The sequence below is a fragment of the Arvicanthis niloticus genome, chromosome 5, assembly GCF_011762505.2.
Source record: "Arvicanthis niloticus isolate mArvNil1 chromosome 5, mArvNil1.pat.X, whole genome shotgun sequence".
NCBI classification, from domain to species: domain Eukaryota; kingdom Metazoa; phylum Chordata; class Mammalia; order Rodentia; family Muridae; genus Arvicanthis; species Arvicanthis niloticus.
The window spans coordinates 17,049,096-17,070,155 of record NC_047662.1 but is presented as its reverse complement, the minus strand read 5'-3'; the positions used below and the strand labels follow the sequence as shown (position 1 = coordinate 17,070,155).

The window sequence follows — 21,060 nt, the reverse complement described above, 5'->3', positions numbered from 1 at the left end:
GAGCCACCCAACGTGGGTGCTGGGAACCAAACATGGGTTCTCTGCAAAGGCAGCAAACGATGTATCTATGTGTCTGTGTGTGTGTGCTATCCTTTATTTCCTATATCCTATATATTTATATCCTATATATTTATATATATATATATAATATATATATATATATTAAATGGGTGAGTTCCATGGGCTGTAAATTATCTTAATAGATAATATTGATATTACTCATATCAGTATTAATAGATATGTTATAAGGAAATCTATCATTGTCACACTGTTCCCAACAATGGAGACATAAATTATGTGAAGATCAGTGCCTGGAGAGATGGCTCAGTGGTTAAAAGCACTGGCTGCTTTTGCAGAGGACCTGGGTTCAATTTCCAGTACCCACACAGCAGCTCACAGGCCCCCTAGAACTTCCAGAGGATCTGGTACCTTCTTCTGACCTCCACAGGAACCAATCACAAATGTATGTGGCAAATACATATACATGAAGGCAAAACATTCATACAAGAAAAATATAAAAATTTTAAGCTATGCAAAGATCTTTAGGGATAAAATTTTGAGTGTGGTGAGACAGGGAAAGTGTTTCTACTCCGACTACAGAAACCTAAACACTTGGGGGCAATGTGTCTGACATCTCTCTGTGGCATCTTTTCATGTGGTTTTAGAAAACTCAAGTCACACAGCTGCACTGTCCCACACTGAAGCCACTAGCCGCAGGTAATGAGTGAAGCATGAATATACATTAATTAAAACGAATGCTATTCCCCCATTAGTAGCCACATTTTAAGTGCCCAGTAGCCACAGTCCTGGGCCATGCAGGGATAAGGCGCCCTCTCTCATACAGAAAGTTCTAGTAGCCAGTGCTGGGACCTGCAAACACAGAGCAAATGTGGTGAGGATGGCTGTGAGTGACACCTCTTCAGGAAGTTCCTCTCTGCACCGTGACAGTCGAAGTGCTTTGGAAACTTCCAGACCACTGTCCAACAGTCTCTTCTGACTGTTCACCCACCCAGTTTCTCATACCTTCTCTCTCATGTAAGTTATGTGTAGAATACAGGTTGTTCTTTGTGGCCCCGAAGAGACACAGCTGGGTAGGGATGGTGGAGTTAAAGTGTGTGTGTAAAGTTTTGCTCTGTGCTTTTTTAGAAGTGCAACTTTGTATTTCGTTACTTAGTATTCCTGAACCAAGCAGTTGTTTAAAAAACAAAAACAAAAACAAACCAGAAGGGCTGTTAAGGGGTTCTAGCCTCTGGGGTTCTAGAAGGCTTTTAGCTCTGGCCCAAGCACAAAGCAAATGACTTTTAGTCATTACATTTATGTATTTATGTATGTATGTATGTATGTATGTGCATACATATTTATATATGTATATGTATATACATATATATATATATTTGTTGTTGTTGTTTATTTTTTGTTGAGGACCGCACTGCTTCACGCTTGGGACTTTTTACCATGTGCTTTGCAACCGTGGATACCACATGCACCTTGTAGCTGGGGGCACTAAACAGCAAAACAAGATATGTGGGAAAAACAAGATGTTTATCAGAGTGTGCCCAGCTGTTGTAGGCTGTTGAAAAATAAGTCTCTTGTCAGGGTATATGGCTCGAGATGGCTGCAAAGATGATAGACACTTTCTGCTAGGAGTTGGCTCCCAACAGGGCCCCTTTTTAATTTTTTTTCAAAAGGGAAGGCTGGGAAAACATATGGAAACCATGCCTGTTTTAAGTTGGAACAAAGGACCCCAGCCTCCCTTTCCCGTCTTTGGATACTCAACAGCCATTGGTTGAGCTCATGTCTTAGGATGGTGAGGTCTCCCAATTAGGGGCAAGGGTCTTGAGGTGTTCTCTTACCTGTCATTGACTATCCAGCTTAGCGTGTAAGTTAGGGGTTAATCCTCGTTTGTCTTGATGACAGAGGTTTCAGAGTCCCCTACTTCCAGCCTGTAATAACATAACAGATCTGTATGGGTTTTATTTGAATAGCATCTATCTGTTGTTGTACAAAAGCTATCAGTCTGTTGAACAGCATGAACCTGAGAGACAAGAGACTTAATGCCTAAATGGTTGGTATAAAAGCAACACTTTTTAAAGGGTAGCACACAACCTCCTCTGTTGGAGGAGTAAAAGTATAGCACTATTGCAGCTAAGGAGAAGAATGAATTTTACAAATGCAATATAGCAGATTCCATTCTTTCTAAATCTATAGAAGTACAGAACTGATCCTAGCTTTGATCTTAACAAAACAAGCGAGGAAATCCCCATCCCTGCCCCAGTCAGTCTCAAACCCAAAAAGACAGCTATAGTAACTGTGGTAATGAGTTTTCTCCTGGGTCTAAACAATGTACCCCCACTAAATCATAAGTTGGGGAACCAAGAGTCTAACAGAGCCACCCTGGAGGTGCAGGTGGTGATGTCTCCTTCTGCACTGAGAACTTCCCAAGTCAGGTATGCTGGTTGATCTGTTCCAGTTTGAAGGCAAACATCATGTTTCCTGCAAAGAAAAAAATATGCTTCTCAGGGGGTTTCTTCTCCCTGGATTTGTTATTATTATCTATTTGTTTAATCAGTCTCTCTGGCAGCCAGTATGTGGCATCTGCCATTTGGGAATATACGCAGACAGAACCTCTTCCCCAGATAAGCACTGGATCTGGCCCATTCCGGGTTCCAGTTAATGGGTCTTTCCAGAATTTTGTTGCAAAATTCTTTTTTGGCATCAGGATACCAAAATCTATCTGCAGTAGATTTTCCTTCAGAATCCAAAGTTAAAAAATTTAAAATTTCAGGGGGATCTCTTGGTAGGGTACCATTCCCCCTTTTTAATTTTTTCAAATTGATTTTTCACTAGCAACTGAGCAGCTTGTATTTTTAGGTGGTTAGGGACCACTGATCCAACCAGACGAGTGAGTCCCTCTTTCAGGTGATGGGATCAGCACAACACCCTAGGGGTGCAGTTGAATCAGTAGCCCCCATCAAAAATACCCCAAGCCTCTTCTTCCAGTGTTACCATGGACCTCAATGGGATGAGTAATCCCATCTTCACTTTTTCCTAATCCTTTCCCTGGGGAAAATCTAGAGTTTATCATTTGAGCCATGATTACTTCATTAGGGCTGCACATAATCAATCCCAACTGATATAACAGATCTCGGCCCCAGAGATTAATGGGAAGGCCTGGGATGACATAGGGTTGTATATTCCCTGTATTTCCTTCTTTATCTTTCCACGTCAGCACCTTAGAGCTTTGTTGTGGGTTTTGACTTTGGCCAATACCCCTTAAATTGGTGAAGGTTGGGGTCAGAGGCCAGGTGGTGAGCCAATCAGTTTGTTTTATAATCGTCACATCAGGCCCTGTATCAACCAAGCCTTGGAATGCGTTTCCATCAAGCCATATTGTCATCATAGGTTTTTGTTTAATTATAGGCTGTACCCAGTATGCTTCAGAGGAACCAAAGCCTTGATCCCCTCTCTTAGGACTCTTATATTTGTGATTAGTAGGAAACAATGGAAGTAACAATAGTTGAGCTATCCTCCTTCCTGTAGGAATGGTGACTATATTCTGTATTGCCTTGGCCATTACCTTAATCTCACCTTGATAATCATTGTCTATAACTCCAGGAAAAGTTTGTAGTCCCTGCATAGTAGCACTGCTTCTTCCCACTATCAGGTCAAACACATTTGGATAGAATGGTCCAAATACTCCAGTGGTTAAGGTCTGAGGTCCCATTTCTGGGGTTAATACTATATAGGTGGCAGAACTGAGGTCCAGTCCTGTGCTTCTTGGTGTTGCTCCACTAAGTTCAGAAAGGGGATGTTGTTGTTTGCTGGTATGAAACTGCCCCATAAGCCTGTCTTGGCTTGTGTTGGTTCAGGACCTGGGGCTGGCCCCTGTTCCTGTTTCCCTGATTATGGGAAAGGGTGTTTCCTTGTGCATCTGTCTTGGCCCTACGTTCATTAGCCCAATGCCTTCCACGTTTGCAATGTGGGCATAGCCCAGGTTTTTTTCTGGGCTGTCTCTGGGTTAACTCATTTTCTGCCTTGCAATCTCTTGCAAAGTGTCCAGGCTTGCCACATTTTAAACAGGCCTTTTTATCTTTACTTGCCAAAAAATCTCTTACTGATTGTCCTTTTATGGCAGCTGCTATAGCTAAGCCCTGTTGGTAGGAGGGCCCTATGTCAGAATAGAGTCTGATGTACCCAGTGAGGTCTGTCTGCTTCCTGTAGGGTCTAATGGCCACTTGGCAGGCAGGATTAGCATTTTCATATACAAGCTGTTTCACATAATCTACACCTGCCTCTGCATTACCAAAAATCTTCCCTTCTGTTGTCATTAATTGATGAACAAAATCAGAAAATTGTTCATCAGGTCCTTGTTTGACTGCTGTCAAAGACACACCAGTGTCTCCCTTTACCGGGAGTTTACATCAAGCCTTCATGCCTGCATTTTGAATTTGAGCGAATAAGCCTGGGTCATATTGCATCTGGTTATTACTAGAAGCAAATTGCCCTTCTCCTACTAAGGCATCAAAGGACCAACCATTGCCTGCCTGAATGTTTCTCCTAGCTGTCTCTTTACAATTCTCATGATATTCTGATTTCCAAATAAGATGGTCACCACCGCTAAGAACTGCTCTCACTAATGTATTCCAATCACCAGAAGTCAGCCACTCCCCTGCAGCAGACTCTAAGATTTCGAGAGTAAAAGGAACAGTGGCGCCATATTGTGACATTGCATTTTTAAAAATTCTTTAATGATTTGAAAATTAAACCCTGTGTGATGTCTCCAAGCAACCACTTGAGTGTCTTTGGTCTCTGATACAGGGAAAGCCTCAGGCTTTCTTCCTCTTGCTGATTTGTGACTAAACTAAAGCTAGAAGACAGGGACTGTCTTTGGACTCCCGGTTGAAGAACACAAGGAGACGGGGGAATTTTCCTCTCCCTCTTGAGACCTCTCTTCCCTGTCTTTAATTTTTGTAGCTGATTAATTAAGTCCTGATACTCTTTTTCTAACTCTATTTGTTGTTTAAGGAGAGAAATTTTGTCCTGTAACTCTGGGATCTACCACCACCATCTCCATAGCAGGAGCATCTGGAGGTGGAGACACACAGGGAAAGAGGGTCTTCGGGAAGAGGACCATTCAGGGTCATAATGTTTGGATGCCTCTTCCTCTATCTAGGTCTTCCTAGTCTGACTCTAACAAATCATCATCAACCTTTGATCATATTTTGGATTCCAATTTTGGCTATATGCGTTTTTTTTTTTTTTTTTTTGAACATGAAACACAGCATTCAAACAACGAAACAAAAGCAGACAACTGACACATGTGAACAGCAAACAACAAAACAAAAACAGAGAATTGAGTTCAGGCTGACTTATTTCTTGCCCCATTTTTATTATCATGACTTACCTTTCTCAAGGCGGCAGATTCCCACGGTGATCACCTTCGTTTTACTTCTGAATTTTCGGCAGATCCTTCTTCCAGTAAGGTCCCCCACCTGGTTTCTCGTTCTTGTTGCCTCGAGTTGAGCACCAAGACCAAGCCAGCTCCTTCAGCCAACAGGTTCTCCAGCACAGGAGTGAAAATGGGCACTTCTAATTCCCACGGTGTCCTTCACTGTATCCTGCTTACTGGAGCTCCAACAGTGAGTGCCAAGATGTTGAGGACCACACTGCTCCACACTTGGGGCTAAATGCTCCAGTCCAAGGGGATCAGACAACAGGGTCTAGCAAGAGAGAGAGTGGGGATGGAGGAGCAAGAGATGTGAAAAATGGAGACAAGACAGGGTGTGTGATCAAGTCCCCTTTACTGAAAGGAAATCCTGGGTATATATAAGCAAAAGCAGGGAAATGTAGCTGAAGACACTTTACCACGTGTGCCTTGCAGCTGGGGGCACTAAACAGCAAAACAAGATATGTGGGAAAAACAAGATATTTATCAGAGTGTGCTCAGCTGTTGTAGGCTGTTGAAAAAAACAAATCTCTTGTCAGGGTATATGGCTGGAGATGGGTGCAAAGATGATAGCCACTTTCTGCTAGGAGTTGGCTCCCAACAATTTTTGAGGGGGCCACAGTGTATTTATGTATTTATGTATTTATGGCCACAGTGTATGTATTTATTTAAGGTCAGAGAACAACTTGTGGGTGTCCTTTCTCTTCCTCCACCATAGGTTCCAGCGTGTATTGGGTTGGTCCTGATGCTGCTTGTATTCTAATGCTAAATACTGGTTTCTCGAGATGTGGCTCTTCCCAATGAGCAGCTCCTCACATACACCAAATGATGCTATGTAACCTTGCTCCTTAATTTAAAACTATTGGTTGAATAAAGATGCCTACAGCCTGTAGTTAGGCAGAAGAAAGACAGGCAGAGCTTTAGTTCCCAGCTTGGGTCTGAGGAGAGACCAGGCAGAGGAGAGGAGAGAGGTAGAGAGAGAAGACACCATGAGGTAGGTGAGCCATAACATGGCCATGAGGGCCAGCCAGTTGGAGCAAGAGCAATCCCAGGTGGAACATGGCAAGTTATATCACAGAGTTATTGACAGGGAAGCAGATAAAATAACAGAGAGTTGATATCTGTCCAGCTCTAGTGCTTTAAGGTTTGTTATACAGGTTTTTGTGTCTTTTATTTGAGAACTGTATGATCAAGAATGGGTTAGAAACCCCCAATTAATATTTACCACAACACCAGTGATGGAACTCAGGCTGTCAGCATGGTTGGTGAGCCTTGTTATGCGCTGAGCCATCTCCCTGAAAAGCAGGTATTCATGACAGGAGGCAGGGATGGCCTGTGTGATGGACGGGAAGAACTGGAGAAAAACACTCACCTTGCAGAGTCCCCTGACTACACTATAGGTCATCCATCAACTAGGGGATCCTGATGACCATGCTGCTACTCTAGGGCTTACTTTATCAGCAGTCACAACAAAAATGGTCACGACTATAATTTTCCGTGTGTGTGTGTGTGTGTGTGTGTGTGTGTGTTTCCCGCCAAGATGGAAGGGTTTAACTATGGAGAAAACTGCTTTACAACAGCTCCCAAATTGATTTTATAGATAATTGTGTGTAGTAGTACCCAATTAAATACATAAATTGATCCCGGCGGTGGCGCATTCCTCACCAGCCGCCCCAATGTTCTGGGTTCTCAAACAAAAGACACACACAACCTTTAATATTTTTATATGCCTAAAACAGCTCAATGGCTGAGCCACCTCCTAACCGCCATGTGGCTAATCTACCTCCCTCTGATATTCCCAAGTCATTATTTACTGAATCCTATATTCCATCTTTGCTGCCTTGGCCCAGTCGGGCAGCCCTCTTGGGCTGTGATCCCTGGCTCCTACATGGCAGATGTGCTCTCTGCCCGCACCTTCTCAGGCATGGAGTCTTTCCTCTGCTTCTCCAGGCTTGGTGGATCTTTTTCCTCTCTCTCCTCTGGTCCCTCTCCTGGGAATCCTAAAGGTCCCACTCCCAAGTCTGTCCTGCCCCAGCCATTGGCTGCTGGCAACTTTACTTACCAACCAGAACCAACTCAGGGCAGGGACCATCAGTGTCTTCCGTGAGGATGTGCGTATTCTCATGCAAACAAATTTGGAGGCCCAAATTAACATAACACACACAGCCACAAATGTGACCTGACCTGATGCCAGGGTAGTCAGTATGTATCCCTCAGCTTTCTGTTCCTATGAACAAATGCCCGAGAAAATCATCTTATAAAGAAGAAAGGTCTGTTCTGGCTCATAGCTTTAAAGGCATCAGTCTGTGACTGGTTACACCCTACACACACACCCCTCCCCCGCTTTAGTCAAGGAGGCTCCTACAGGCAGTAACACTCGACAAAAAACAGTCACCTCATAGCCAGAGATAAAATAGAGGGAGGAGTTAGAGTCCTACAACACACCCAAGGACCTAAGAATCTCCTACACGGCTCTACCTCAAAATTCCTATCATTACTCAAGAGCCAAACTAGAGACCTTGTGTGCTGGTTAATTTTAAGACAACTTGACCCAAGCTACGGTCATCAGGGAGGATGGAGTCTCAGCTGAGATGATGTCTCCATGAGCTCAAGCTGTAGACAAGCCTGTGGGCATTTTCTTAATTAGTGATTGATGAGGGCCCACCCCCTCTGCATGGTGGGTGGGGCCATCCCTGGGCTGGGGGTCCTGGGTTCTATAAGAAAGCAGGCTGAGCAAGCCATGGGGAGCAAGCCAGTAAGCAGCATCTCTGCATAGCCTCTGCATTAGCTCCTGCCTCCAGGTTCCTGCTCTGCTGGAGTTCCTGTCCTGACTTCCTTTTACTATGAACAGTGATATGGAAGTGTGAGTCAAATAAACCCTTTCCTCCCCAGGTTGCTTTTGGTCATGGTGTTTCATCACAGCAATAGTAACCCTACTTAAGGCACCAGGCTTCTGCCCACAACCCCACCCCCATCCCCACCCCCATCTGACTGCAAAAGCTGCTTGGGATATGCCTGCTTGGCTAGGACAAAGTGACATGGCCATGTCCAGCTGCAAGGATTTTACTTCTAAAGCAAGAGGTAATCTTTTTTTTTAATTGGATATTTTATTTACATTTCAGCTGTTATCTCCTTACCCCACTTCCCCCGCCCTCTGCCCAGGAACCTCCCTATCCCATCCCCCCTCCTCCTGCTTCTATGAGGATGTGCCCCCACCTATCCCCCCTCACTCCCACCTCCCCACCCTCGAATTCCCCCACACTCAGGGTCCAGCCTTCATGGGACCAAGTATCTCCTCTCCCACCCATGCCCGACAAGGCCATCCTCCCTTACACATACAGCTGGGGCCATGGGTCCCTCCCTATGTGCTCCCAAGCTGCTGGTTTAGACCCTGGGAGCTCTGGTTGGTTGGTATTGTTGCTCTCCTCATGGGGCCGCAAACCCTTTCAGCTCCTTCAGTCTTCTAACTCCTCCATTGGCTATCTTTGGTCATCTTAACACCTGAGAGCTGCCTTTTCACTTTAGTAGCCAGATTATCTATGTCACACGTATTAGCAGATCCAAGTTGCATGGGAAGAACACTTGAAGGCTGCAGGGAAAACGGAGGAGGAGGAAGAAGAAGAAGAGAAAGAGGAGGAAGAAGAGGAGGAAGAGGAGGAAGAGGAAAAAGCACCACACTTGGAACATGGTCTGGTTCCACACTCAGCCCAGTGATCACTGAAGACGGTGGCACTTGTTCCATGCTGGGTCTATCACTCCAGTCAATGAAGCCAGTCTCTCTGCTCTCTCTCAGGTCTCACATTGCCACAGTCGCAGCAATCTGAGCCCGGAGAAAGGTCAGCTCACCCTCAAGGGCAGCTATCTTCATTGCAGCTTCACTTCCAGTCAGGTCATCTGCCTCTGTTTTGTTCTGTCTGAGAGCAGGGGAGGAAGGATCCCATAGAAGTTTTGAAGGATGAAAAGAAGCAATCTTCCCTTCCTCCTTCTTTTCCCATATATTATATCGAACTCTGAGACAACTGGTTCCTTCACCATTTGCCACACACAAAACATTAGCAAGAGATGGAACCGTAAGTTCACAATTATCAGATTTCTTAGAGTTCATGTGTGGGATCAATTCAAAATGAGGTCTCCGGCAAGGCTCTAAAGGAAGCATTCTCCCAGTAATACGAACAATACTCCGAGTTGACCCGTAGTCTTTATGTTGACAAATCAGCAAATCCTGGTCTACGGGAACACCAAAATATGCCAGCATGTTTCTTAATAGATTCAGAAGGAAAGACATTGTTGAAGCAACCTCAAGAAAACATTGTTCATTGGTACCCTCCACTGCATTGCACGCAGACGGGGGCAGGGGAAACTCTCGGGACGGACGAGACACCCAGTGGCCAGCCAGCCGATGGTGGCTGAGCAGCTTCTTCCTGGAACTCCTTTTATTTCCTTTTTAATCATTTCCTTCAATTTATGGAGCTGTGTGTATATGAGTACAGGCATTGTAGAGATTGTGAGCTTGGTGGTGTGGAGCCTGGGAATTGAACTCAGGACCTCTGGAAGAGCAGTGTGCACTCTTAACCGCTGAGCCATCTCTCCAGCCCTGCTTGGCATCTTTTCAAGTAAACACGCAGCTCTCATGAAACACACAGACACAAACACACGTGCACACACAGACACACACTCCATTTTTAAAAACTGAAATTATTCTGATTATATTTACAATCAAAGGATTACCAGAACTCAATGTTTACGAGCTACTCTTGCAGAGGACCCAGGCTAGATTATCAGAACCTACATGGCAGTTCTCAACCATCTGTGACTCCAGCTTTGGGGGACCCAACACCCTCTTTTTTTTTCAAAACACTTTGTCAATATTTGTATAAACATATATACTTATACACGTATACATATATAAACAATAATTAAATAATAAGATGTATTTAAAAAGTATGGGCGGTTGGGAAAAGTGGGAGGAATGAGAGAAAGGGGAAATTATGCAAATACAGTGTTCATATATGAAATTCTCAAAAAGGAATCCAGTTTTTTAAAATGTTCAACAGATCAGCTAGCATTTTACAATACGAAAATAAATATGACCCACAATCATGTTAAAGGACATTTTTTTTTTTCCCACGAGATGACGCGGGAGAGACAGGACGGGAGAGAGAGACGGCGGGACTCGAACTGGCGCACCAAGAGACGTTAAAGGACATTTTAACTCACTACAAACTTTGAAGTTTAAAATGAAATCAATAAAAATCATTTTTCCCAGCACAAAAACCACAATAACGTTTTATAATTCAAAGTATTTCTAAGAACAAGAAAATAGATTGTCAGGAGCTAAGTCAGCAGAACCAGGGGTACACTGTGTGTGGGGTTTTTTTTTTTTTTTTTTTTTATCAAATCATAATTTTAACTTTTTAACATGGGGGTTATTCACACAAAAATGCAAGATGTGGGGAAGGGGATGACACAGGAGCATAGGTGTTCAGGGGGAGTACAGATATCTTTCAGAACAGGGTATCAGCTGGGTGAAGGTTCAGGGGTCAGGTCACTATGACTCTGCCTATGATTCACTTGTCCTTATCTAATTTGGTACTATCTGCCAAAGGCTGCCTATTTACCAGGTCTATGACTACTCAGGCTGGTAGATTTCAACAAAAGCTGCCTGTTTACAATAGTTTATAGCCCTCTGTTTCAGTGTTTTTTCCATAGAGACCCAAGACTTTGTGTTAGCAGGCATGTAAGTCAGGCCTATTGCTGATTTTAGGCTTATGGCTGATTTTAGGCCTTCACCAACACCCTCTTCTTATGTCTGAAGGCATTGCATACGTGTGGCACACAGACGTACAGACAGACAAAACACCCATATGTGTTTTAAAGTTATTTTTATTGATTTATTTTGTGTGCATGTGTGTGTAAGTGTGGAGGGCAACTTGCAGGAATTGGCTCTGTCTTTCCACCGTGTGGGCCTTAGGGGTTAAACTCCGGTCATCAGGCGAGATGGCAAGTGCCTGAACCTGCTGATCCAAACAGATATCACCCGAGGAATCTGGCTGGGCATGGTGGTGCATGCCTCTAACCCCAGCACTTGGGAACTGCTCGGTTCCCAGGGCTCCATTCAGAGGGTGCAGTCTGTGTGTCCCACCGCTGACTGTATTTGTTTTAATCACTTGATGGAGGGGCACATCACATGACAGGCTCAGCGAAGGAATTACTCCTTTACCTTTGGTGTTTAAAGCTATTCTGTGGAATGAGTTTAAAAATTCCGATATCTCGCTCTCACCCAGCTTCACCATGGATGCCTGGTTTTTTTTTTGTTGTTGTTTTGTTTTGTTTTTTTTTCTATTTTTATTGTCTCATCCCACCACTTTAAAAACTTCATCGTGTGTGTGTGTGTGTGTGATATGTTCTTGTGTGTCTGTGCATGTGCATGTATGTATGGGACCCAGAGAGCAATGTTTCCTCAGTTGGTCTCCACTTTTCTCTGTTTGTTCGAGGTCGGGTCTCTCACTGAACTGGAGCCTACTGATTTGGCAGGGCTGGCTGGCTGGTGAGCCCTGGGTTCTTCCCTTTTCGGCCTCCCTGGCTCTGGGTTTCAGGTCTGTGCTGCCACAGTGGTTCTTTACATGGCCGCTGTAGATAAATCTGTGTCCTCTCACTCACTTCACTGACTGAGCCATCTCCCTGGCCTGATATCATCATTACAGGATGATTCTATTGGCTGTTCTAGTCTCATCCAGCTGCACCCAGGCTCCTAGCTTTCTGTTCTATTCAACCTAACCCTAGGCTCCAGTTCTCCTCACCTGAGAGCCCTTAGATATTTCCTTATAACATGGCCCCATCATTTTTAAATCTATCTATCTATCTATCTATCTATCTATCTATCTATCTATCTATCTATCTATCTGTGTTGTGTATATGAGTGCTCTGTCTTCAGACACACCAGAAGAGGGCATCGGATCCCATTACAGATGGTTGTGAGCCGCTATGTGGGTGCTGGGAATTGAACTTAGGGCCTCTAGAAAAGCAGCCAGTGCTCTTAACTCCTGAGCCATCTCTCCAGCCCGGCCTCATAATTCTTTTTTCACTATTATACAACATTTTTTACTTAGTCTTTCAGAACCTCATATGTGCATATAATGTACCCCAATCATATGAGCCGCTCTTTCAACCTCTCCTGGATCCCCACTCATCGCTTTCCCAAAGTGCTCTTGTTTCCTTTTAAAGGCTTTATATTCTCTCTCTCTCTCTCTCTCTCTCTCTCTCTCTCTCTCTCTCTCTCTCTCTCTCTCTGTGCCCACGCATGCACGCGCACACATGTGTTCACACCATGTGTATACGTATGTCTACAGAGACCAGAAGGCATTAGCTATCCTAAACCTTGGTTACAGCTGGCTGTGAGCCACCCTACCTGGGTGCTAGGAATTCTGGTCCTCTGCAAGAGCAGTAATGTTCTCATCTGCAGAGTCTCTGCTCCAGTTCCCCTTCCTACCTTTCTTCCTTTTTTTTTTTTTTTTTTTTTTTTTTATTAACTCTGAGTGCAGTTATCCCTGTCCTCATATTCCTAGCAGCAGGGCCATCCACTGAAGCAGGGTCAACCTACCATGGACTGCGGCTTAAACTAAACTGACCCTCCCTCCCTTAGCTGCCATCAACTGCCAGCCTCTTCATTCTTTGAGCACTTTCTTGCTCTCTTATGCAAGATGGCCCAAAGTCACCTTCGACATTCTCTGTCCCAATCTTGGTCTGTCATTTGTTCATGGAGACCAGGGGCTTTTGGTGGAGATCAGTATTCAGAAGCCAGGATCTCAGCCGTTCTCAGTGGCTGGAACTAGGGAGCCTTTGGCCCCCACTGCCATCCTGCCTGGGCACCAACCACTCAGGCTGGGCTTCCAGGCTCTCTATTGGAGCACTGGCCTGCTTAACAAATGCCCACCTGGCAACTTTAGATTTTTCTGGAAAGGAATTTAGAAAGAGAAGGAAGAGGCTAGCTAGTTCCTGGGCACTTCATCGTTTTCTTTAGTGTTTTATAGTTGGTTGTGCTGCCATGGAAAAGTCTTTTTAAGTGGGTCTTTGATCTTGTAATTGTTGGATTGTTTTCTTGTGTGAGTAACTATATAATCTGTAGGTAATGATCATTTTGCTCCTATTTCCCCACCCTTACACGTCTTCATAACGTCAGCAAGAACCCGAGAGTAAAGTGAATTAGTAACTACAACGTCCGGCAGCCTTTGGCTGTCCCTGGTCTTCTTTAAGAATATATTTTTGGCTAGGTGGTGGTGGCGCACGCCTTTAATCCCAGCACTTGGGAGGCAGAGGCAGGTGGATCTCATGAGTTTGAGGCTAGCTTGGTCTACAGAGCAAGTTCCAGGGCAGCCAGCACTACACAGAGAAACCCTGTCTTGAAACACAAAAAATATATATTTTAGAATCCGGGATTAAAAGCATGTGCCACCATTGTCTGACTTTAATCACACTTTAAGAAAAAAAACTTTTCTAAAAAAACGTACATTTGTATGTGTGTGTATGTGTGTGTGTGTGTACACTACAATGTCTACAGGTCCTCTGCAAGAGAAGCTAGTGCTCTAACCACTGAGCCATGTGTCCAGCCCTGTTATAACTTTTGGTACTTTTTCCACCCCTACTCCTGGTTTACTAAAGATTTTTAAAATTGCAAACGGGTGTGACTTTCTGAACTGCTTTCTTCTGAGCATGCGTGGAGATGAGCTCATGGCTTGTCTCCTTTAGCCCTCGAGGAACGTGAGAACTTAGTGGATGCATTTTCTGAAGGTTAACTTTCCTTCCTTATCCAGGATAAGCCCCATTTGGTGGCGCTTAAAAAAAAATAAACATAGGATTGAGCTAACTGATGTTTTTGCCTGTTGTTTCTCACCTTTGTGTTTAGTGGGAGAAGAGCTTATAATTGCCTTCCCTCAAGTTTGCTTTCAGTTTGGAAAGTAAGATTAAAGACATTAACTATACCCTCTTTATTCTGAACCCCTTGCTTTAGATTTGAGATGTGGGAATTTATAAGCTCCCCAGGAGGTGTGGCAACATTTCTGTCCTGAAAAGTCTCCCCTTGAAGGTCTCACAAGCCTGGATTTTCCAGGCCGAGGGAGAGCTGGCCACAGTCTGGCTAACTAAGCCTGATGCTGCCCCTTAGGGCAGAGAACAGCTGCATCTCCAATACGGTCTGGAGTTGTGTCTTGGTTTCCTCCTCAGCAAAATGTGGCGTTGGGTACAAGAATGTAGGGAGTAGCTGGTGGCGCACGCCTTTAATCCCAGCACTTGGGAGGCAGAGGCAGGCGGATTTCTGAGTTCGAGGCCAGCCTGGTCTACAGAGTGAGTTCCAGGACAGCCAGGGCTACACAGAGAAACCCCTGTCTCAAAAAACCAACCAACCAAACAAACAAACAAACAAGAATATAGAGAGCTTTTCCAGCCCTGGCAATCATGGGCCTGAGATGCTTCAGGGCCACCCCACATATTTCCACCTCTGTGGATCTGCAAGCTGAGTGAGAATACTTGTGGCCTGCAATGAATTTGCATCTCTGAGAGAAAAGGCTCTGGGCTTTCTGAGACGACAGGGAGGGACCATAAGGGACCAGAAAGGAGAAGGTACGGGAAGAGGCTGCCAAGGGAGCCAAGCGTGATGGGCCACTGTCCCCATCCCAGGGTCTCCCCACCCTCCACAGGCCCTATACTACAGGTACGGCTCTGCGTCTCTGGAAGCGCCTAGCTCTCCTTTCCACATCCCATCTCCTCTTCTGCCCTCCCCCTCCTCTGTGCCCTAGTCCTTAATGCCAACTCTAAACCCCCAGCTCAGGTAGCCCTGCCAACCTGTTTCATTCCCTAGCCCCTCCCACACACCTCAGCCTGGACTGTCTCTTCAGTCACGGGACAGGTCTGCTCCTTTCTCCTCCTTTCAGATGCCATCCCCTTTCCCCATTTCCCCTCCCTAGAAAACCCCTATCCCATACCCCCTTTTCCTTTTTGCTTATATATTTTAAATGTTAATCAAAGGCTTTATAAGTTTGGTAATGCTCAATCAGAAGTGTAACCCAATACCCAACCTAGATATATAAACTATCTTTGACTGGTGAAGACACGTGAACATCTGCCTCCATGCCCCCTCCTCTTTCTCTCTCTTTCTCTCTCTCATCACCTAGCTTCTCCTCTCCTTCATCTTCTCCTCTTACTCCTCTTCCTCTCAGTACTCCTTCCCCCTTAGCTCCTCCTACATATCACCCTTCCTGTTAAAATCCTTGGAGTTACTCCAGTTGTGTGGTGACAGCCACTAGGCAAGACTTGCCTCTTTCCATCTACAGACAAATTACTGTCCAGAAAAAGACACACTTGCAGAAAAGTCGACTGATTATATCTGCCTAGACAGAGTAATCAGCCCTTAGTAATTCTGCATCACTAAGGTCTGTCAGATGATTCTGGGCCAGAAGGCTGAAGATTTGATGCTCCAACGTTCAGTAGTATAGGGGCTTTCCAGGTGTTCAGCGGTCTCTATAGATTGGCTAAGTTTTAGAAGCTATGCTTAGTGCTTCCCATAATTTCAGTTAACTCAAGTCATTCTGGATTTCTGACGGGGTTGAAGACCTATGGTCTCATAGCCAATCCCAGCTATTTACTTTGAGAGAAAAGATCTGAGTGGATGTTTTTCAGCTTTCATTCTAAAGCCAAGAAAAAAGCCAGGTTCAAAACTAAGTGTTTTAGTTAGGAGAGATGACAGAGGTTCTGGTTAGTCAACAAAATGATGGACTGGGTATTAGGACTATCTTGCACCTCACTGGTACAATTAGGAATAACTATGCTCTAATTGTACTTTGAGAGAAAAGTTAAATTCTTAAATCGGGCTGTTTCCTCATTCCCCCTCCGCTACAGAGAGCCCCTGAACCCTCGCCAGGTGTGGTACTTATGGCCCTTCTGGTTCATGTGCTGTGGCTGGGCTGGACCTGGTCGCTCTCCACCCAGTCTTGGTTGGGGGGTAGCCTGTCCCATTCCTACTCTGTTCCACCCTCTGATTCCTGACCAGCCGGGTGGCAGCTTCAGACTTGTCCCCAGCATTGCTTTCTGGGTACCACAGCTCAGTGCGGTGTTCCCTGTGTGGGTATCTACTGCCCCTGCTGGTCAGTTTGTTATAAACACTGACAGCTTTCCAGGTCACTAAGTCACCCTTCCCAACATTCAACATGGGGGGTGGGGTGGGGGGGTGGGAGGGTGGAGGGTGGGAAGAGGGCAGGGGTTGACAGCCAGACCAGACCAGACCAGACCAGATCCAGGAACCAGAACTGTAACTGTGTTTGTCCCCTTTTTTATAGGTTGGAAGCTAAGATACTAAGATAAAGTCGCTTCACCAAGGGATAGAGCTTTACAAAACAAAACAAAATAAAATAAAATAAAAACCAGAGCATTTGGGGGCCAAAGCCTTGCCTGTAGACCTAATTACTTAGGAATCTGAAGCAGGAGGATGGATTGAGCCATGAGTTAGAGACTGGTCTGGTAATATGACAAGGAGGGAGGGAGGGAGAGAGAGTGAGAGATAGAGAGAGAGAGAGAGAGAGAGAGAGAGAGAGAGAGAGAGAGGACAGATGACAGATGCTTAGGGTTCAGAGCTGCCTCCAGCTCCTCGGAAACTGAAACTTCACTCTCCCTGAACTCTGTTCCCAAGCACAACTTGCCTGCCTTCTCTACTCTCAATGGGGCCCCTTCAGACTGTCCACACAGCACAGAAGGCTCTCTGCATTAACATCCTGCCTCAACGTCCCTTCCCGAGACAGCTGTGGTGGCCACCCACCAACAATCCCAGCACTTGGAAGTTGGAGGCAGAAGGATCAGAAGTTCAAGGTCATCTTTAACCACATAGCAATAGAATGTCAGCCTTCGCAGCCCATCCTTCCAGCCAGCCATCCCCCATATCCTTCCCCATACACAGTGTACGCCACACCCAAGCCAAGCCCATCCTTCCAGCCAGCCATCCCCCATATCCTTCCCCACACACACAGTCTACGCCACACCCAAGCCAAGCCCATCCTTCCAGCCAGCCATCCCCCATATCCTTCCCCACACACAGTCTACACCACACCCAAGCCAAGCCCTCCCAAGTAGCTCATCTTGGGGGGGGGGGACAAAACAGAAGTGCCCCCCTTGCCCTGACCCAAACTGGAACTGCCTGCCTATTTCCTTAGGAAGAAAATCCTTAAGGGAAAGTGGGCGGGGAATACAGCTCCTGCTGTAGCTCTGTTGGCAGACAATTGTCTAGTGTGCACACATCCCAGAACTACATAAGCCCACCAAGGTGGGTTTATCTATCATCTATCTACCTATCATCTATTATCTTTCTACCTATCATCTATCTATCTATCTATCATCTGTCTGTCTCTCTATCATCTACCTATAGCTACACACTGTAATCTCAACACTCCAGAAACAGAGGAAGGAGGATCAGAAGTTCAAGATCATCCTTAGCTACATATGGAATTCAGTGCCAACCTTGACTACATGAGACCCTGTCCTATACTGAGGTGGTGGGGGTAGCCTGGGAATATAGGTCCATGGTAGAGTACTGACCCTGAGTTTGGTACCTGATGGCGATAGATAGACAGACAGATAGATAGATAGATAGATAGATAGATAGATAGATAGTTTTGGGGAGGACTTCCCGTTTGTTTCCTCCGCCTTCAGCACGGGCTGCTCTGGATTTTGTCCCATGCTTGCCAAGTCACGCTGACCGGATGTTCCCTAACCCAGCAGCCCATGTCCAGCTGACTCAGCACACGTGACTCTTTCTTGGCAGCCCTGGGCACCCCCGGACGCATCCTCTGTGTGAATTCCACCTGGTTTTGCTCCCTCCCACTTCTACTTCTCAGTCTCCTCTGAAGATCGCTGGCACTCCCCAACTCTGTCTCAGACCCTCCCTTCATCCTGTTCTCTCCTAGGGTGTCTATAGAAGTACTAGCAGCTCTCCTATGTATGCCATCTCTGTGGGGTACCTCCACTGCAGGGAGTGTGCTACAATCCTCAAGGTGGTACAGCCTACCTGTCAATCCTGCAGGGATGCCAAGGCCTTACTCTGGCTTAGCCTTTCCTTTGATTCCAAGAGGGGCATCCAGCTGCTTGCACTTGTCTCTACATAGACAACTTAAACACACCTCACTCTCAGCCTGTCAACTCAGATCTCCTCAGTCTGACACTCTAGCACACCACTTCATCCATAAAGCCTATACCCATCAGGAAAACCTCCCTCTCCCTTACCCTTATCCATCCATCCATACCATGGTCCACCCACCTGTCTCAGCCTCTCTCCCAAACCTCCCCTGTACAGTCTCAATAGCAGCCCTGGGCATTCTGGCATGTTGAGGTGAATTAATTAAACTGTTTTGGCTCCTGGAGGGTCACACATACGCTGCACCCACCCAAGAGCTCTCTGGATTCATGAATGAAAGATACATACATACACACACACACACACACACACATACACACAGAGCAGTTAATTTTGATATACCTTGACTATCTCAATGGCTGGACACTTCTAAACCTCTCTGCTGGCTTAACACCTTCTAAATCTATACTGTATCTTTGCTGCCCTGTTTCCTTCTGAGCAGCCCCGCCCCTCCATATAGGGCCACATTCCTTTTCCACCTACATTGCTGGATGCTTTCTCTCCTACAGCTCTTAAATCTGATCCTCTGCCTCCGAATCATGGAAATTCTCTCTTCTTCCCCTCTCTCAGTCCCTTGCTCATGCAATCTAAAAGTTCCACTCTGTCTCCTTGCCCAGTCATTGGCGGTATGCAATTCTTTATTATCAATCGAAGGCAGCAGTGGGCAGAGACCCTCAGGTCTGGAAGCGTGGCTTTTGGAACCAAAATAAGACAAAGCATTAGAACCAATTCCCAACATCTCATCCTTTCTGTCCAAATTTTTAAAAAGGCTCTTCTCTCAGACACAAATTGAGCATAACAATTATGTAAATTACAAAGTATGATATACAATTAACATCCAGTCCATCAATTTGTCAATTAAAGTACTCTACTATTTATCCTGAATTTAAAAGTTTATAATTTTATATCTGAATTATGTTCTGACTTTAATTTGTATTATTATCTGAAAACCATCCTTGTTATATCATCTTCCTCAATGGTAAACAACTTGAGTTTGATTATGAGACTATAATTAGTACTTTAACCCCATCAGAAATCTGAGAATTAAATATTACCTGAAGACATAGGAAGCACAAGACATAGCTTCCAAAACTTAACCACTTTGTAGAGACAGCTGACTACCTGGACAGTCCCTCATTCCTCAAAATGTTGGAGCATCAATCTTTAGCCTTCTAGCTAAAGTCAGAACCACCTGACTGACCTTGCAACGAAGGAAGAACTATGAAGGACTTGTTTACTGTCTTGGCAGAGCCAAGCTGCCGACATTCCTGCATCGTGTGTCCTTTCTTGGGCAGTATTTTTGGTCTGTAGATGAATAGGGTAATTTTTGTCCAGTGGCTATTTTGCCATAATTGGAGCAACTCCATATGGAGGTTTTGAACCAAGAAGGGGGGTACTGTCAGGAGCAGACATGTCTCTATTTAAATGATCTATAATAATGAATTAATATTAAATGTCATATTCTGTGGAATTATGTTTTTTATTAAGTAATGCAAGTTAAGGACCAGGCAATAAACTCATGATTATATTAGATTCTGATCTAATTATATTGAGGTGCTTTCTACAATATTTAATTAGAAATAGCTAAGAGTAATCAAGGTTCAACAATTCAGATATACTTGCATTACTTAATCATTTTAAACAGTTTGTAATAGCAGTTATTAGAAGGGCTGGGTCTAAGCCTTGTACCCTTTAAATGAGTTGCATAGGTGCAATGCCTATCTAAGAGTAACAATACTAATTTCAAATTCTGTATCAGTATAAGAAATTTATATCATGAAAACCTTAAATCTGCATCAATCTATAAATTCTGTACCAGTGTAAAACTATAACTTCAGTTTGTATCAAATATAAAGACTTCTACCAATGTAAGATTGTGGCTATATAATGCTTTGCTTAAGAATAAATTTAGTAATTTATCTCAGCTATTTCCTTCTTTTTCAAGATTATGACCATTTCCAAAGTATCCCTTAAAATGACAACCTACCTATAATTTATAAAATAACCATAACCAGATATCCAAACCCAATGGATTGGGATGACAGCTCTCTATAATGTCTTCCTGATGAATAGGGGCAATAAGAAATTCTTTAAAGTGGCAAGGAGGGGTAGGAAACTTAGAAAAGCTGGTCAGACTTAAGAAGGCCAGCTTTAGCATCTGTTATCCAGTCTCTGCATGTTTGGAAGGCTTAGAGCTTGACTGAAGTTCTGACTGGATCTGTCTGAAAGGTTGGATGAGGCGAGGTCATCTGGAATCACCAGCTATTCCTGAAGCTGTTCTGGAAGCAATTCCCTGGAAACAGCTTCAGGAGGCAGGGCTTGGAACAGCAGGGCATTCAGCATCCCAAAGATAAATCTCGCCAAAGCTGTACATTCTGTAGTATGTGAATCTCACAACCAAAATTTTAGTACTATTAAGATATTCAAATGGATTGTACAAAGT

The 21,060-nt window shown here is 44.7% G+C and overlaps 1 long non-coding RNA gene and 1 pseudogene across 1 annotated transcript in view; both read right to left on the bottom strand.

Annotated features, from left to right (window-relative positions):
* Positions 1-2,129, bottom strand: part of LOC143442194 (uncharacterized) — a 28,046-nt gene extending 25,917 nt beyond the window's left edge. The window contains exon 1 of the long non-coding RNA XR_013110204.1: positions 1,854-2,129. This is a non-coding gene — a long non-coding RNA (uncharacterized LOC143442194). The remainder of the gene's footprint in view (positions 1-1,853) is intronic.
* A 6,772-nt stretch (positions 2,130-8,901) lies between these two features.
* LOC117708402 (mitochondrial fission regulator 2-like) lies at positions 8,902-11,739 on the bottom strand (annotated as a pseudogene).
* Positions 11,740-21,060: the final 9,321 nt, after the last annotated feature.